Source organism: Rhinopithecus bieti, unplaced genomic scaffold (genome assembly GCF_001698545.2).
Source record: "Rhinopithecus bieti isolate Rb0 unplaced genomic scaffold, ASM169854v2 scaffold_43555, whole genome shotgun sequence".
NCBI lineage: Eukaryota > Metazoa > Chordata > Mammalia > Primates > Cercopithecidae > Rhinopithecus > Rhinopithecus bieti.
In genome coordinates this window covers 665,890-682,083 of record NW_016817848.1, presented here as the reverse complement: position 1 = coordinate 682,083, position 16,194 = coordinate 665,890, and the positions used below count along the sequence as shown (strand labels likewise).

Genomic DNA, 16,194 nt, shown 5'->3' with positions numbered 1-16,194 from the left:
ATTATTTTTAGTAGAGATGAGGTTTCACCATGTTGGCCAGGCTGGTCTCAAACTCCTGACCTCAAGTGATTCACCCCCCTTGGCCTCTCAAAATGCTGGGAATACAGGAGTGAGCCACCAGGCCTGGCCTTATATTCTTTAATAGAAAAAAATCCACTGAAATCACATGACAGGAAAAAGGTCATGATTCTAGCAATCACTGAAAAAAGCACTTAACTCAAAACCTATACAAAGGGGAGATATAAAGCTGCACTAGGAACCAAAGGGGCTCTTCTGGCAGAAATTTATTAATATAAGCTAAAGATCACGTCGAATTTAGGAAATTCAGACAATGACACCATCTCTCATTGTTCTGATTCCATATAGAGTGTTACTGGCAGTTTTCAGCTAATGCAGTAAAGTAAAAAAGATGAAGGAATAGGATCATATAGAAATAATGCCATCTTTGGTAGCTGAGGTAATTAGGTATACATGAAATCTGATGAATCAAAGTTCTAGAATTTTTATTCACATTTACAAGGTATGTTTCATAACATTAAAGAAAAAAAAAATTTCTTCCTTATCCAAATGTAACTCTTAGTAATTTAGTGAACGTAAACCCTGTTCATGTTTTTGTATTTTTTCCATATGTGAATGGATGTATATATGGAAGAATAATCATTACTTGCTCCTTTATCCTTTATTTTCATGATTATCGTATTATCAAACTATTCAATAACTTGATTTTTTATAAACAGTATGTCCCAGAACACTCACACAATTACACAGATCTAGGCTTTTCTTTTTTTTTAAGCTGCCTGTCTCCCTGCATACCACGAACACAGTGCAAAGGGGAGATCCTTGCATGCTGGCTTTCCCCCATCTCAGGCTTATCCCTGTCAGAATACTGAGGAGGAGACGCAGAAGGATGAGGAAATAACGCTGATCTACATCTAGAAGGGCCATTTTCTGTGTCACCTGGATACTGCAAATCACAGCTTAGTTTCCTTTTAATTCATAAGGCTACAGAATTATTTGAGCCATCATGTTAATTGGGAATCCCCTGTGTCTCCACGGAAGAGTGGCCAGTTCCACCCAGTAGAACTTCCTGGGTACAAGAAGTTCTGCTCAGGGTCATCTTTGGGAGATTCCACCTGGTTTCCCTGGATTCTTGTAAATGGGTGGCCTTTGGCAAAGGAATCATGCAGTTTCCCGGCAGCAAACATTCTGTGTCTCTCTCTAGGTCGTAGTCTGGCTCTTTTATTTTGAAACCAGTTCTAAAGAGAAAGAACAGTTTGTTAATTCAATCTGGTTGTTAAGTTATATTGTACAATGCATTTCCACAATGTAGGAGAATTTTACAGTTAAGCTTAGTCTCAGGATGATCACTGGCTTGTTTCCTCACTTGAATAAGACACAAATAATGAAGGCAATCCTTTGTGGGGCCGCACATTATGGAGGTTATAAATTGTGCACAATCCCAAAATCTCAACTGCCCCATAGTTGCAGTGGCCCTTTTGTACATGCAAACCCGGACCTTTCAAAATCTCCCAGCAACCTGTTTGCAATCCTCCGCATTTGGAAAGAACAGACTTCCAGCCTTTCCCTAACTTACTTATTTTACTCAAACTGACCTACCAGGATAAACTTATGATTCAATATCCTCTAAATTATACTCTTAAATTCACTGTATTCAAATGCTAAGCATAGAACAACCAAGAGTTGGTCAGGCACAGTGGCTCATGCCTGTAATCCCAGCTCTTTGGGAGGCCGAGGAGGGCGGATCACAAGATCAGGAGTTCAAGACCAGCCTGGCCAACATGGTGAAACTCCGTCTCCACTAAAAAAATACAAAAATTAGCTGGGCATAGTGGCGTGTGCCCATAATCCCAGCTACTTGGGAGGCTGAGGCAGGAGAATTGCTTGAACCCAGGAAGCAGAGGTTGCAGTGAGCCAAGATTGTGCCACTGCACTCTGGCATGGGTGGCAGAGCAAGACTCTGTCTCAAAAAAAAAAAAAAAAAAAAAAAAAGAACAAGCAAGAGTTTGTAATAACTTGGACAAGGCATTTTATATGTGACTCTGAGCATTCCATCTGACACCTCTAGTCTTCATTTTTTTCCCTCCCCCATAAAGAGAGGATAATTACACATGCCAACCTTAATCCCTAGGGGTTTGGGGAAGGGAGAAATGATCAACATTGTTTTAGACTCTCCATCCTAATAAGCTCTGGTTGTGGTAGGGCACCTAGAGCCCTACCATACAGGTAAGGATGCATGGGGGCCTTTTAATATTTGATATCTCCTAGACCCCTCTGTCTAAAGGTTCAGAATTGCTTTAGGTTAACAGCACTTAAAGTTAGAAAGATCTCTGATCCAAACCTGTAATGACTGCTTAAAACAAAGTTGTGTGCCAGGCGTGGTGGCTCACGCCTGTAATTCCAGCACTTTGGGAGGCTGAGGCGGGCAGATCACCTGAGGTCAGGAGTTTGAGACCAGCCTGGCCAACATGGGGAAACCCCATCTCTACTAAAAATACAAAAATTAGCTGGGCATCATGGCGCACACCTGTAATCTCAGCTACTCAGGAGGTGGGGGAGGAGAATCCCTTGAACCCGGGAGGCAGAAGCTGCAGTGAGCTGAGATTGTGCCGCTGCCCTCCAGCCTGGGCAAAAGAGTAAGACTCCATCTCAAAATAAATAAATAAATAAATAAAATTGCGACCATGCACAATAAACCTGACACCTCCAGACATACTCATTTTCTTCTCACAACACCATCACAACATAATTATACATATTTTACAGAAATATAAGGTGCAAGTCAACTTGCGCCTCTAGAAGTCAGACGTTATAGAGCCATTAGGAGGTAGATCTCATGAGGACCCAACCAAAAGACAAGAGCTCACTGTCTCATGACAGAGCCTCCTGTGGCCCTCCCCTCAACCAGGCTTGCTTCCTGATTACATCATAGGCACTTTCTTTAAGCACATGCAGGTCAGTTCAATTCAGTGTAATTTGACCAGCCATTATCTATGAACTTCCTTTTAGGAATCTATCCCTCTGACAAGTAGGAAGCATAAAAAATAATTAAAAAGCAGTTTTGACCATGAGCAATCCAATTGTTACAAAGTTAGAAATGTAAATAAATGAACAGTATAAGAATGTTTACTTAAATATTTGACCAAGCCCAGGAGAAATGGCTTATGCTGTAATCCCAGCACTTTGGGAGGCTGAGGCGGGAGGATTCCTTGAAATCAGGAGTTTGAACCCAGGCTAGGCCATATGGCAAAACCCCATTTTACATTAAAAAAAAAAAAAATTAGCCAGGCATCATGGCCTGTGGTCCCAACCACTCAGGAGGCTGAGGTGGGATCACTTAAGCCCAAGGAGTCGATGCTGCAGTGAGCCATGATTGCACCACTGCACTCCAGCCTGGGCAAGAGTGAGACGTCCCTAAAAAAAAAAAAAAAAAAAAAAAAAAATCACCAGTCCTTCCATTTCTATCCTGGTTATTTATTTGGATTTTCTACTTATTTACAGGAAAGCATTGGTTTGTATTTCCCTTGAAATGTTTTCAGTTCACAGAACAGAGTGAGATGGAGTCACACTCTGTCACCCAAGCTGAAGTGCAGTGGCACCATCTCAGCTCACTGCAACCTCTGCCTCCCAGGTTCAAGCGATTCTCCCGCCTCAGCCTCCTGAATAACTGGGATTACAGGTTTCTGCCACCACTTCCAGCTAATTTTTGTATTTTTGTAGAGATGGGGTTTCACCATGTTGGCCAGGCTGGTCTCGAACTCCTAAACTCAGGTGATCCACCCACCTTAGCCTCCCAAAGTGCTGGGATTACAGGCGTGAGCCAGCATGCCTGGCCTACTTCACAAAATTTTTATAAAAATTTCATTACGCAATATTTGCCTATACTTTTATTTTATTCTCCAAAGCCGCTTATATTCTTCGTTTTCACTAAAACAATTTTGTCCATCTGTCAAGCAACTAATATATTCAATAGTCAATGGATAATCACAGAAGAGAAATATGAAAGTCTCCTTAAATGTGTATATATAATCTGTCAAGGGATTAGAGAAAAGATTGTGTGTGCAAATAATATAAATTCAAATACAATAAGATGTTGCGCTTTAACAATTTACAACAATCATATCAGAAAATCCCCAAACAAAATCCTGGTTCATGCAATAAATGTTTATAAAGCAACTGCTGATGCTGTGGGGTTCTATGCCAAGTCCCGCGACACTATCAAGCCAATTTATTCCTCCTGCACTTCAGACTTGCATGGCGAACTTTCTACTTACTCTTTGAAGTAAGTAAACCTCTTGGAGGTTTAATTGGCACACCAAACTTAACATGTCCAAAGTAAAACTCCAAATGTCTGACACAAAACTGCTCTTCTCCCAAGCTCCCCTGTTAGTTAAAGGCATCTCCAGTTTTCCATTTCCTCAAGCTAAAACTTTGGAGCTATCCTTACCTCTGGCCTGCTCACTGCATCCCCAAAAGCTCAGCAAACTATAAGCAGCTCCACCTTCAAAAATTAAAGGTCTTCCCAGTTCTCTAATTCCACAGCCAGCACCCTTGTCAAAACCATCACTGTCTCTATCCTGGAGAATTACAACAGTAAACAGAGTATCGCTCTGTTGTCCAGGCTGGAGTGCAGTGGCCTGATGTTGGCTCACTGCAACCTCCACCTCCTGAGTTCAAGAAATTCTACCTCGGCTTCCCGAGTAGCTGGGATTACAGGCACGTGCCATCACACCCGGCTAAATTTTATATTTTTGGTAGAGACAGGGTTTCATCATGTTGGCCAGGCTGGTCTGGAACTCCTGACCTCAGGTGATCCACTCACTGCGGCCTCCCAAGGTGCTGGGATTATAGTTGTGAGCCACCACAGCCAGCCTACAATAGCTTCTTAACTGGACACTGCTCCCAAATTTGCCTCACAATAGTCTATTTTTCCATAAAATGCATACATAATATATTCCCCCCTCCCCTGAAATAAAAAACACCCAAAAAAAAAAAAAGTTTTTTTTTTTTTTTTTGAGAATCTCACTCTGTGGCCCAGGCTGGAGTGCAGTGGTGCTATGGCCCACTGCAACCTCTGCCTCCGAGGTTCAAGGGATTCTCCTGCCTCTGCCTCCCAAGTAGCTGGGATTACCGGCACATGCCAACATGCCTGGCTAATTTTTGTATTTTTGGTAGAGACGGGGTTTTGCCATGTTGGCCAGGCTGGTCTTGAATTCCTGGCCTCAAGTGATCTGCCCGCCTCAGCCTCCCAATGTGCTGGGATTACAGGCGTGAGCCACTGCACCCTGCCTTAAAAAATCACTTTGTGCTACGTGATAAAATGCTATTAAACTTTTTCATGCTTCTTTACATTTTCCATATTATCTATAAAAAGATACACTCATGCAAAGCTTTTAATATTTTACTTACATCAACTACAAACACGGGACAAGAGATTGTCCAGCCAGTTTTTCCCTGGTTGTAAAATTAGGATAAGGATTCTGTGCAAATGACTGCTGAAGTACACTCAGCTTATCCTTGGTAAATTTATGCCATGGTTTTACACTTCCTCTTCCCCGTCTTCTTGTTCTTACTTCATTATGACTGTCAATGGGAGATCCTGAAAAATGTACAGAGAGAGAAAAACACTGGAGAATACTAGTAGTATCCAGAGTGAGGGAAAAAAAAGTTAGTCATTGGCTATTTCATAAAATTTTTTACAAGTGGAGCCCAATCTCATACCCGTACATAACAATAAAATTACTAATGAGATTAGCCAAGTGTAGTGACTCAAGCCTGTAATCCCCTTGACTCAGGAAGCTGAGATGGAAGGATTGTTTGAGGCCAGGAGTTCAAGATCAGCTTAGGCAAGACAGCAAGACCCCATCTCTAAAAAATAAAAACTTAGCCAGGCATAGTGGTGCATGCCTGCAATCCCAGCTACTTGGTAGGCTAAGAGGCGAAAGGATTGTTTGAGCCCAGAAGTTCAAGACTGCAGTGAGTCATCATTGTGCCACTGCACTCCAGCCTGGGCATCAGAGCAAGGCCCTGTCAAAAAAAAAAAAAATAGATAAACTAAAAAAATTTAAAAGTTAGCTGGGCATGGTGGCACATGCCTGTTAACCTAGCTGCTTGGGAGGCTGAGGTGGGAGGATCATTTGAGCAAGCCCAGGAGGTCAAGGCTGCAGTGAGCCATGATCACACCACTGCACTCCAGCCTGGGTGACAGAGTGAGACCCTGTCTCAAAAAACAAAAAAAAATTTTTTTAATTAAGATACAAAGTTATCCTGTGTTCCTGGATTAGAAGAACTAATATTGTTAAGATGTCTATACTACCCAAAGTGATCTACAGCTTTAATGCAATTCCTATTTTTAAAATCCCAAAGACATGTTTTGCAGAATAGAAAATTTAATCCTAAAAGGTATATGGAATCTCAAGGTATCCTAAATAGATAAAACAATCTTTAAAAAGGAGAACAGAGTTGAAGGTCCTCACACCTCCTGATTCCAGAGCTTACTACAAAGCTACAATGAAGCAATGTGGTACTAGTGGAAGTACAAGTGTATATATATTCTGTAGATATTTTCTTGAGGTTACCATTGCAATTACCGTTTGGTACTAGCACAAAGGCAGGCATGTAGACCAGTGGGATAGACTAGAGAGCTCAGAAATAAATCCTCACAAACATGGTCAAATGATTCACAAGGGTATCAAGACCATTCACTGGGGAAAGGACATTCTTTTCAACAAACAGTGCTGGGGAAACTGGGTATCTCCATGCAATATCATCAGGTTGGACCCTAACCTTACACTATACACAAAAGGTAACTTGAAATGGCTCAAAGACCTAAATGCAAGAGCTAAAAGTATAAAATTCTAAAAGAAAGCAGAAGGGAAAAGCAACCTGACTTTGGATTTGGCATGAGTTCTTGGATATGACATCAAAAACGCAGACAAGAGAATAGGACTGCACCAAAACTGAAAACTTCTGTGCAAAGGATGCAATGAACAGAGTGAAAAGGCAGTCTGTGGAATGGAAGTAAACATTTGCACATCATGTCTCATAAGGGGTTAATACAAAGACATATCAAGAAACTACAACCCAACAACAAACAAAAAAATCTGATTTTAAAATGGGCAAAGGACTCGAACAGATATTCCTCCAAAGAAGGTATATGAATGGCCATTAAGCACATAAAAAAGTTCATCATCACTAATCATTAGGGAAATGAAAAAAAAAAATCAAATCCACAGTGATACATCATCTCACCCCATTAGGATAGGATAGCTCATGTCAAAAAAAAAAAAAAAAAAAAGAGAGAGAGAGAGAGAAAACACACACACACACAAAACCAGTAAGTGTTCTCGAGGATGTAAAGAAATTGGAGTCCCTAAACACTGGAAATGTAAAATGGTGTGGCCATATAAGGCACAGTGGCTCATGCTTGCATTGTAATCCCAACACTTTGGGAGGCGGAGGTGGGCAGATTACCTGAGGTCAGGAGTTCAGGACCAGCCTGGCCAACACGGCAAAACCCTGTCTCTACTAAAAATGCAAAAGTAGCCAGGCATGGTGGTGTACACCAGTAATCCCAGCTACTCAGGAGGCTGAGGCAGGAGAATCATTTGAACCTGGGAGGCAGAGGTTGCAGTGAGCCGAGATCACACCACTGCATTCCAACCTGGGTGACAGAGTGAGACTCTGTCTAAAAAAAAAAAGAAAAGAAAAACAGTCTGATGGTTTCTCAAACAATTAAATGTTATTATATGATTCAGCAATTCCACTTTTGGGTAAATACCCACAATAATTGAAAGCATGGATGTGAACAGCAATTTATACACCTGTGTTCGTAGCAGCATATTGTTTCCAATAGCCATGACTCAATATAAAACGTTCCCAACATTTCTCAAAAGCAAACGTGCACATCTAACACTCGTAAAAAACATGAGTTTCTTAAAATAAAAACTCAGTACCTATAGTAAAACAGCAACCAAACCAACATGCTTTTATGGCCATAGCCCCACAGTGAGGAGCAGGGCCTCTGGAGCCTGCCTACCTGTATTGTTTTTTTTTTTTTTTTTTTGCGATGGTGTCTCCCTCTGTCCTCCAGGCTGGAGTGCAGTGGCAGGATCTTGGCTCACTGCAAGCTCTGCCTCCCCGGGTTCACTTCATTCTCCTGCCTCAGCCTCCCGAGTAGCTGGGACTACAGGCGCCCGCCACCATGCCCAGCTAACCTTTTTCTTTGTATTTTTTAGTAGAGACAAGCTTTCACCATGTTAGCCAGGATGGTCTTGATCTCCTGACCTCGTGATCCACCCGCCTCGGCCTCCCAAAGTGCTGGGATTACAAGCGTGACCCACCGTGCCCGGCTCTCTACCTGTGTTTAAATCCTGGCTCTGAGGCTGACAGGCCAGTGTAGCACTGACTGTCACTGCCCTCCTGGGCCACTCTCCTTGTCTCTGGCTGCTCTCCAGGCCCTGGGATGGAGGCCATTCCTATGGTATCTTCTTGGAGGACTTCATGTTCTAAAGGCATCACAGCTGAACCATGATTGCTTCCAGGGCTCTTTGATGCAGATTCTCATCCCTGTAACATAGTGATGGGCCCAGTGGACTTCAGGGCCCACTGTATATAGTTGGGGCAGCTTTGACTTAGGTTATTACTCATAAAACACAACGTATTAAGGTACAAGGCACCACTAGAACTAACCGGAGCCTTCTCTCAACTAGGGTTCATCTAGAAAAATAAATCCAGAATCCTCATACTTTGCAAGTGCACCTTCCCAGAGAACAGGAGTGTCACTTTTCCATATCTCGGGTTTGAAAAGCTCCAAATTATTTCTGAATTTCATGGAATATCAAATCTGTGAACTAAAGGGGAAAAAATGCCCAGGGCCATTTCTACAATTCTTCCAGTATATCTCTTTTGCTTTGAGGACGTTTTTGTCTTCAGTATTTATACTGTTAACGTTTAACCGTACAGGAAAGTAGAGGGAAGCGTATAATTAGCCTGATGATCTTATCACTGAAATGTAATATATAGCATTACATGGCCAATTTTATCCCCTTGACACCTCACCCTCATTATTTTGAAGTGAATCTCAGATATGTCTTTCACCCAAAAATACGTGTCCATATGTATCTCTAAAATATAAAGTATCTTTTAATGCTATCATGGGTTAAGATTTAAATACCTGAGCCTCTAGTAAAGTCCTATCCCCAATTCTACCTCACAGCAACCACACACAATTACTCTGATGACAGGAGCTGTTCCCAGTCTATAAGCTTGCACTTTTAAAAGATGAAAGGCCAAGCACGGTAGCTCATGCTTGTAATCCCAGCACTTGGCAAGGCCACGGTGAGCAGATTGCTTTGAGTTCAGGAGTCTGAGACCAGCCTGGGCAACATAGCAAAACCCTGTCTCTACCAAAAATACAAAAATTAGCCAGGTGTGGTGGCGCACGCCTGTGGTCCCAGCTACTTGGGAGGTTGAGGCTGGAGAATATAGCTTTGAGTCCAGGAGACAGAGGTTGCAGTGAGCCAAGATTCCCCAACTCCAGTCTGGGCGACAGAGTAAGATCCTGTCTCAAAAAAAAAAAAAAAGTCCAAACATCTATTAATACAAAACACGAATACATCAGCTAAGGAGCCTCTTGCAAAAGAAACACACTTTGGTCTCCACCAAAGAAACTCCTCCTTGGAAGTTAAGATGACTCTCTAGTCCAGGTTCTGAAAGACAGAGTGATTAACTCTGCAGCAGCAATCATCAAACATAACCCTGAGACAACCTCCCCACACACACCCTAGACACAGCCCTGCCCCAGACACAGTCCCACCCTAGGCACAGCCCCGCCCTAGGCACACCTCTTGATGGCTTTACCTAACTTTTCAAATCCCATTCACTCAATGAGCGCCCAGTGAAAACAATTTGCTTATTTAATCCCTACAACACCCTTATAAAGTGCATACTGTCAGATCTCTGAGCCCAAGCCAAGCCATCGCATCCCCGTGACTTGCACGTTTACACCCAGATGGCCTGAAGTAACTGAAGAATCACAAAAGAAGTGAAAATGCGCCACCCCGCCTTAACTGATGACATTCCACCACAAAAGAAGTGAAAATGGCCGGTCCTTGCCTTAAGTGATGACATTACCTAGTGAAAGTCCTTTTCTGGGCTCATCCTGGCTCAAAAGCTCCCCACTGAGCACCTTGTGACTCCCACTCCTGCCCACCAGAGAACAATCCCCTTTGACTATAATTTTCCTTTACCTACCCAAATCCTATAAAATGGCCCCACCCTTATCTCCCTTCACTGACTTTCTTTTCGGACTCAGCCTGCCTGCACCCAGGTGATTAAAAAGCTTTATTGCTCACACAAAGCCTGTTTGGTGGTCTCTTCACACGGACACGCATGACACATACTATTTGAATCCTACTTAGACTTGACGACCGCAGGGGCAGAAAGATTTAGACCACAGAGTAAGCCTCTGACCCAGGCAGTCTGACCTTGAACCTCGTGCCTGTGGCCATCACTTTCACGTTTATAGACTGCACGTTCTGTGAGGATGGAAGCCTTGTCAGGCTCACAGAAGATCCACATCACCTGATATATCATTGCTTACAGAATACTGAGATTGGAGGCAGGAGTGACCACAGATTAACACTGAATAAGGACATTAAAATATATAAAACGAATGTTTTATGAACATTAGACCATTTGCTAATTCATCCTATTCTAAAAACCACCCTATGAGATAGCCAAAACCTCCATATTACAGACAAGGAAACTGTGGGTTTTTCTGTTTTTTTCGCAACTCTAGGACATTGTACTTTCCCAAATGTGTGGGGTAAGGTAATACCACTTGAAAGGTTTTTTGTCCTCCAGGTTTGGAAAATGCAGTTCATGCTCGACAACTGTTTTATATTAATCCCTCTTAATTCAGAGCGATACATATATTCTTCGTTCTACTTAAACGAATTGCTACAATTTATGAGGACTCATTATATGGCCACCCCAAAGAACAGATTTTTCAGACATTATCTTACCTAAATCTTACAGTGCCTTACGGGGATATATATTATTACACAGATGACTACTGAAGCACAGAGAGATTAGCTAATTTACCTGAGGTCAAACTAAGAAGAAGAAAATAACCAGCAGGAATTAAAGCAGGTGAAAATAAAGTTTTAATTGGGCAAGGTCATGGCTGACTTGCAGGAAGGAAAGAGCCCCAAATGATTTCAGTTTCTCAGTTCATTCCAGGGTGGATCGTGCCTCTGCAATGAAAAATAAGAAAAAGCAAGAGGAACAACTCATGGTTTTCTTCATTTCCGTGGTTAACATAATCTCCTTTCATCCTGGGACTTCAGCAGGTCCTTTTGAGCAGTGCCAGATGCTTTGGGGTAGTTGAAGGAATATTTCGGTAGCTGGAAGTCTTGGAGAATATCAACGACTGAGAGAGCAGAGCAAACCAAAATTAGATTGGGCCTATGCTGATTTCTTTGGCTTTTTTGTCTTCCTAGTAATTCGTGTCCGCTTTGTGGTTGTTGATTTGTTGTTGTTTATTTTTTGAGACCGAGTCTCGTTCTGTCGCCCAGGCTGGAGTGCAGTGGAGAGATCTCAGCAAACTCCTACCTCCCCCTCCCAGGCTCAAGCGATTCTCCTGCTTCAGCCTCCTGAGTCGCTGGGATTACAGGCACGCGCTACCTCACCCGGCTAATTTTTGTATTTTTTTTTAAAGACCGGGTTTTGCCACTTTGCCGAGGCTGGTCTCAAAACTCCTGAGCTCAGGTGATTCGCCCGCCTTGGCTTCCCAAGCGCTGGGATTACAGGCCTGAGCCACCAAGCCCGGCCCATGTTTAATTTTACTCTCAGTACCTTGAAATCACACTAGGTGGCGACCTTCCCCGTCCCCCTACTCATCAAGTTGCTTCCGAAAAACATTTTTTACAAGGGACCTTCACTTTCTTGCTTTTCATTCTTTTCTCAACTCCAGTCTCTCTGTTCTCACTGCATTGTTTAGACATCACTGGTAAAGGTTAACAAGTCAACTCCTAAATTGCCCGATCTTACGGTTAATCTTCCTCCCTACCTCATCGAACATTGTTGGCCAATCTTTGTTTTCCTTGAAAACTCCCCTACTTCAGATATTTTTTTTTCTTTTGAGACAGGGTCTTGCTCTGTTGTCCAGGCTGGAGTGCAATGGCGTCATCTCGGCTCACTGCAACCTCCTCCTTCCGGGTTCAAGGGATTCTCCTACCTCAGCCTCCCGAGTAGCTGGGATTACAGGCACCTGTCGCCACACCCAACTAATTTTTGTCTTTTTAGTAGAGACAGGGCTTCACCATGTTGGCCAGGCTGGTCTCAAACTCCTGACCTCAGGTGATGCGCCCGCCTCAGCCTCCCAAAGTGCTAGGATTACAGGCGTGAGCCACAGCGCCTGGCCCAGATTCTTTATTAAGCTCGGCTTCAGTGGATGCCCACTGAGTCCTTCATCCTTTTTCAAAATACCTCATAACAGTAAGGGCCCAGTTGTACTGAGTGCTGTGTATTGAGACCTGCAATGCAGCTGTGAATAGCACAAATGGAGTCTCCGAAAATCAACATTCTGGTGAACTTTTAAAAATACATAACTTCCAGACCAGGCACGGTGGCTTATGCCTGTAATCCCAGCATTTTGGGAGGCCGAAGCGGGTGGATCACGAGGTCAGGAGTTCGAGACCATCCTGGCCAATAAGGTGAAACCCCTTCTCTACTAAAAATGCAAAAATTAGCCAGGCATGGTGGTGGGTGCCTGCAATCCCAGCTACTTGGGAGGCTGAGGCAGGAGAATCGCTTGAATCTGGGAGGCGGCCGTTGCAGTAAGCCGAAATCACGCCATTGCACTCCAGCAGGGGCGACAAGAGCAAGGCTTTAAAACAACAACAACAACAACAAAACAAAAAACACGTAACTCCCAATTATCACCTGCAAAGAAAAGTCAGAACTTATTAGAACGATTGGCAGGGAGTTTCGTGACCATTCAGGCCGGAAGTGGTGGCTCACAAATGTAATCCCAGAACTTTGGGAGGCCAAGACAGGCGGATCACTTCAGGTCAAGAGTTCGAGACCAACCTGGTCAACATGGTGAAACCACGTCTCTACTAAAAATACAAAAATTAGCCAGGCATGGTGGCGCGTGCCTGTAATCCCAGCTACTCGGGAGGCTGAGGCATGAGAATCACTTGAACCTGGGAAGCGGAGGTTGCAGGGAGCCAAGATAGTGCCACTGCACTCCAGCCTGGGTGACAGAGCAAGACTCTGTTCCCCCCAAAAAAATTAAAAAAAAATTTTTTTTTTAAATTATACTACCATTCAGCTTCGCCTTTGAGACTCTCACCACCTGCGAAATCTTTGTTCTAAATGTTCTAACCAGCCTTGTCCATCTCCAGGTTCTGAGATACTCTCAGCCCTCCTGGCTTCATCTATCTGCTTCAGGTGCCACAGAAGAGTTCCAAATGACTCTGGAAGAAAAACACTTTGACCAAAAGAAAATTATCAACATGGCAATTTGATTTAAATGGTTATCTGGTTAAAATGAAAAAGACATCATTAACAACAGGTGAGTTTAAGATTCTAGTGTTCTATAAAATGATTTTGTTTTCCTTAAGTGTTTTGGGTTTTTTTGTTGTTTTTTTTTTGTTGTTGTTGTTTTTTCAGGGTTGGGGCAGGAAATTCCCAGATTTTGGGGACATTTTCTCCATTTTGGATACAATGAATTTATTATTTATTTCACCTATTGCTTTTGGAATGTTAAAAGTTCATTTAACTTAAATGTCCAAAAGCATGTTTAGTCCTTGGTTTTCCTTATTTCAAAAATGTAGCATTTGCCTTCTTCATGACCAAAAGTGAACATGTTTGATAAAGCTCTTTAACATTACTATTAAGGCATGACACAACCAGTGAATTTAGCAAACCAGTGATTCAGCAAATTGGCTTTCAACACGCTGAGTTTTGTTGATGATTTTATGTCAATTGCCTATTCAATGAACTTACATTTCCTCAAACTAAATTTCAGCTACTCGTCTGCCTCTTTCATATCACAAAACTTATTTCATTAAATTCTAACGAAAGTAAGAATAACCAACATTTATTACATTTTTACTTTGCACCATTTTTAAGCTAACCACTAGCCAGGCCCGGTGGCTCACCTGTAATCCCAACACTTTGGGAGGCTGAGGCAGGCAGATCACTTGAGGCCAGGAGTTTGAGACCAGCCTAGCCAACATGGCAAAACCCCGTATCTACCCAAAATACAAAAAGTAGCTGGGCGTAGTGGCACATGCCAGTAATTCCAGCTATTCGGGAGACTGAGGCACGAGAATCACTTGAGCCTGGGAGACAGAAGTTGAGTGAGCTGAGATCATGCCACTCCCACGCCAGCCTGGGCAACAGAGTGAGACTGTCTTAAAAACAGTAAATAAGCTAACCGCTTTCCAAACATATAAATATATTTTTTAAAAGTGTCATATAGGTCAAATTTCTGCACAAAACCTAATTATCATCATTATCATTATTTGAAGATTTTTAGGAAGGGCAAACACACCCTGGTCTCCTCCCTTCTACCACAACACCCTGGTGGATTATCCCTGCCCCCTCATTCATTAATTCAATGCCCTGAGAACATTTCTGTTTACAATCTTTGAATATAGAATCTCATAAGTACAAAATAGAAACCTGTATTAAAACATGATTATGCTGCCTCCAGTAAATCCTTATTGATTATTCCGTTGTCTGTCACATGAACTACAGTATGCTCAACCTGAGAGAATTTGTCTTGTTCACAGTTGTGTTGACGAAAAGAGTCAAACTCACGGCCGGGCGCCGTGGCTCAAGCCTGTAATCCCAGCACTTTGGGAGGCCGAGACGGGCGGATCGCGAAGTCAGGAGATTGAGACCATCCTGGCTAACACGGTGAAACCCCGTCTCTACTAAAAAAAAATACAAAAACTAGCCGGGTGAGGTGGCGGGCACCTGTAGTCCCAGCTCCTCGTGAGGCTGAGGCAGGAGAATGGTGTAAACCCGGGAGGCGGAGCTTGCAGTGAGCTGAGATCTGGCCACTGCACTCCAGTCCAGGCGACAGAGCGAGACTCCGCCTCAAAAAAAAAAAAAAAAAAAAAAAGAGTCAAACTCTGTAAAATATTTGAAGAGATTTATTCTGAGCCAAATATGAGTGACCGTGGCCTGTGACACAGCCCTGAGGAGGTCCTGAAAACCTATGCCTAAGGTGGTCGGGGTGCAGCTTAGTTTTATACATTTTAGGGAGACATGATACTTCAATCAAGTATATTTAATAAATATGGCCAGGCGCTGTGCCTTCTGTCTGTAATCTTGGCACTTTGGGGAGGCCAAGGTTTGCTTAAGACCAGGAGTTCAAGACCAGCCTGGCCAACATGGCAAAACCCTGTCTCTCCTAAAAATACAAAAATTAGCTGGGCATGGTGGCATGCGTCTGTGATCCCAGCTACTCAGGAGGCTGAGGCGCGAGAATTGATTGAACCTAGGAGGCAGAGGTTACAATGAGCCAAGATTGCGCCACTGGACTCCAACCTGGGCGACAGAGCAAGATTCTGCTCAAAAAAAAAAAAAAAAGAAAAGAAAAGAAAAGAAAAAAGAAAAAGAAGAAAATACATTGGTTTGGTCCAGAAAGATGAGACAATTTGAAGCTGCAGGTGGTGGGGGGGAGGGGAGGCGGTCACTTCCAGCTTATAGGTAGATTTAAAATTTTCCTGTTAACAATTGGTTGAGTTTATCTAAAAACCTGGGATCAACAGAAAGGAATTCCTAGGTTAAGACAAAGGATTGTGGAGACCCACATTCTTATTTATAGAGGAAGCCTTAGGTAGTAGGTTTCAGAAAGAATAGGTTGTAAAATGTTTTTCATCAGACTTAAAGTCTGTGTTGATGTTAATGGCAGAGATGTATAGAGAGGCATGTCTCACTGCCACTTCCCATCATGGTCTGAAACAGTCTCTCAGGTTAAATTTCAAAAGAGCCATGGCTGAGGAGGAAGTCCATTCAGATGGTTGGAGGGCCTTAGAATTTTATTTTTGGTTTACAGTCTCCCCCTTCTGGCCAATATTTACCAGGGGAAACATCAAAGGCCATCAAACCCCTTTTTTTTTTTTTTTTTTTTTTTTTTTTTTTTTTTTTTTT

At 42.8% G+C, this 16,194-nt stretch overlaps 1 long non-coding RNA gene across 2 annotated transcripts in view; it reads right to left on the bottom strand.

The window, feature by feature from the left end:
• Positions 1-758: 758 nt before the first annotated feature.
• The window catches only part of LOC108518093 (uncharacterized), a 25,189-nt gene continuing 9,753 nt past the window's right edge, over positions 759-16,194 (bottom strand). Inside the window, exons 2-5 of one of the 2 annotated variants that reach the window (XR_001882290.1) lie at positions 13,379-13,502; positions 8,779-8,863; positions 5,428-5,617; positions 759-1,256 (exon numbers count right to left, since the gene is read on the bottom strand). This is a non-coding gene — a long non-coding RNA (uncharacterized LOC108518093). Of the gene's footprint in view, positions 1,257-5,427; positions 5,618-8,778; positions 8,864-13,350; positions 13,503-16,194 lie in introns of both variants that reach the window. The other variant, XR_001882289.1, reaches the window with a different exon arrangement.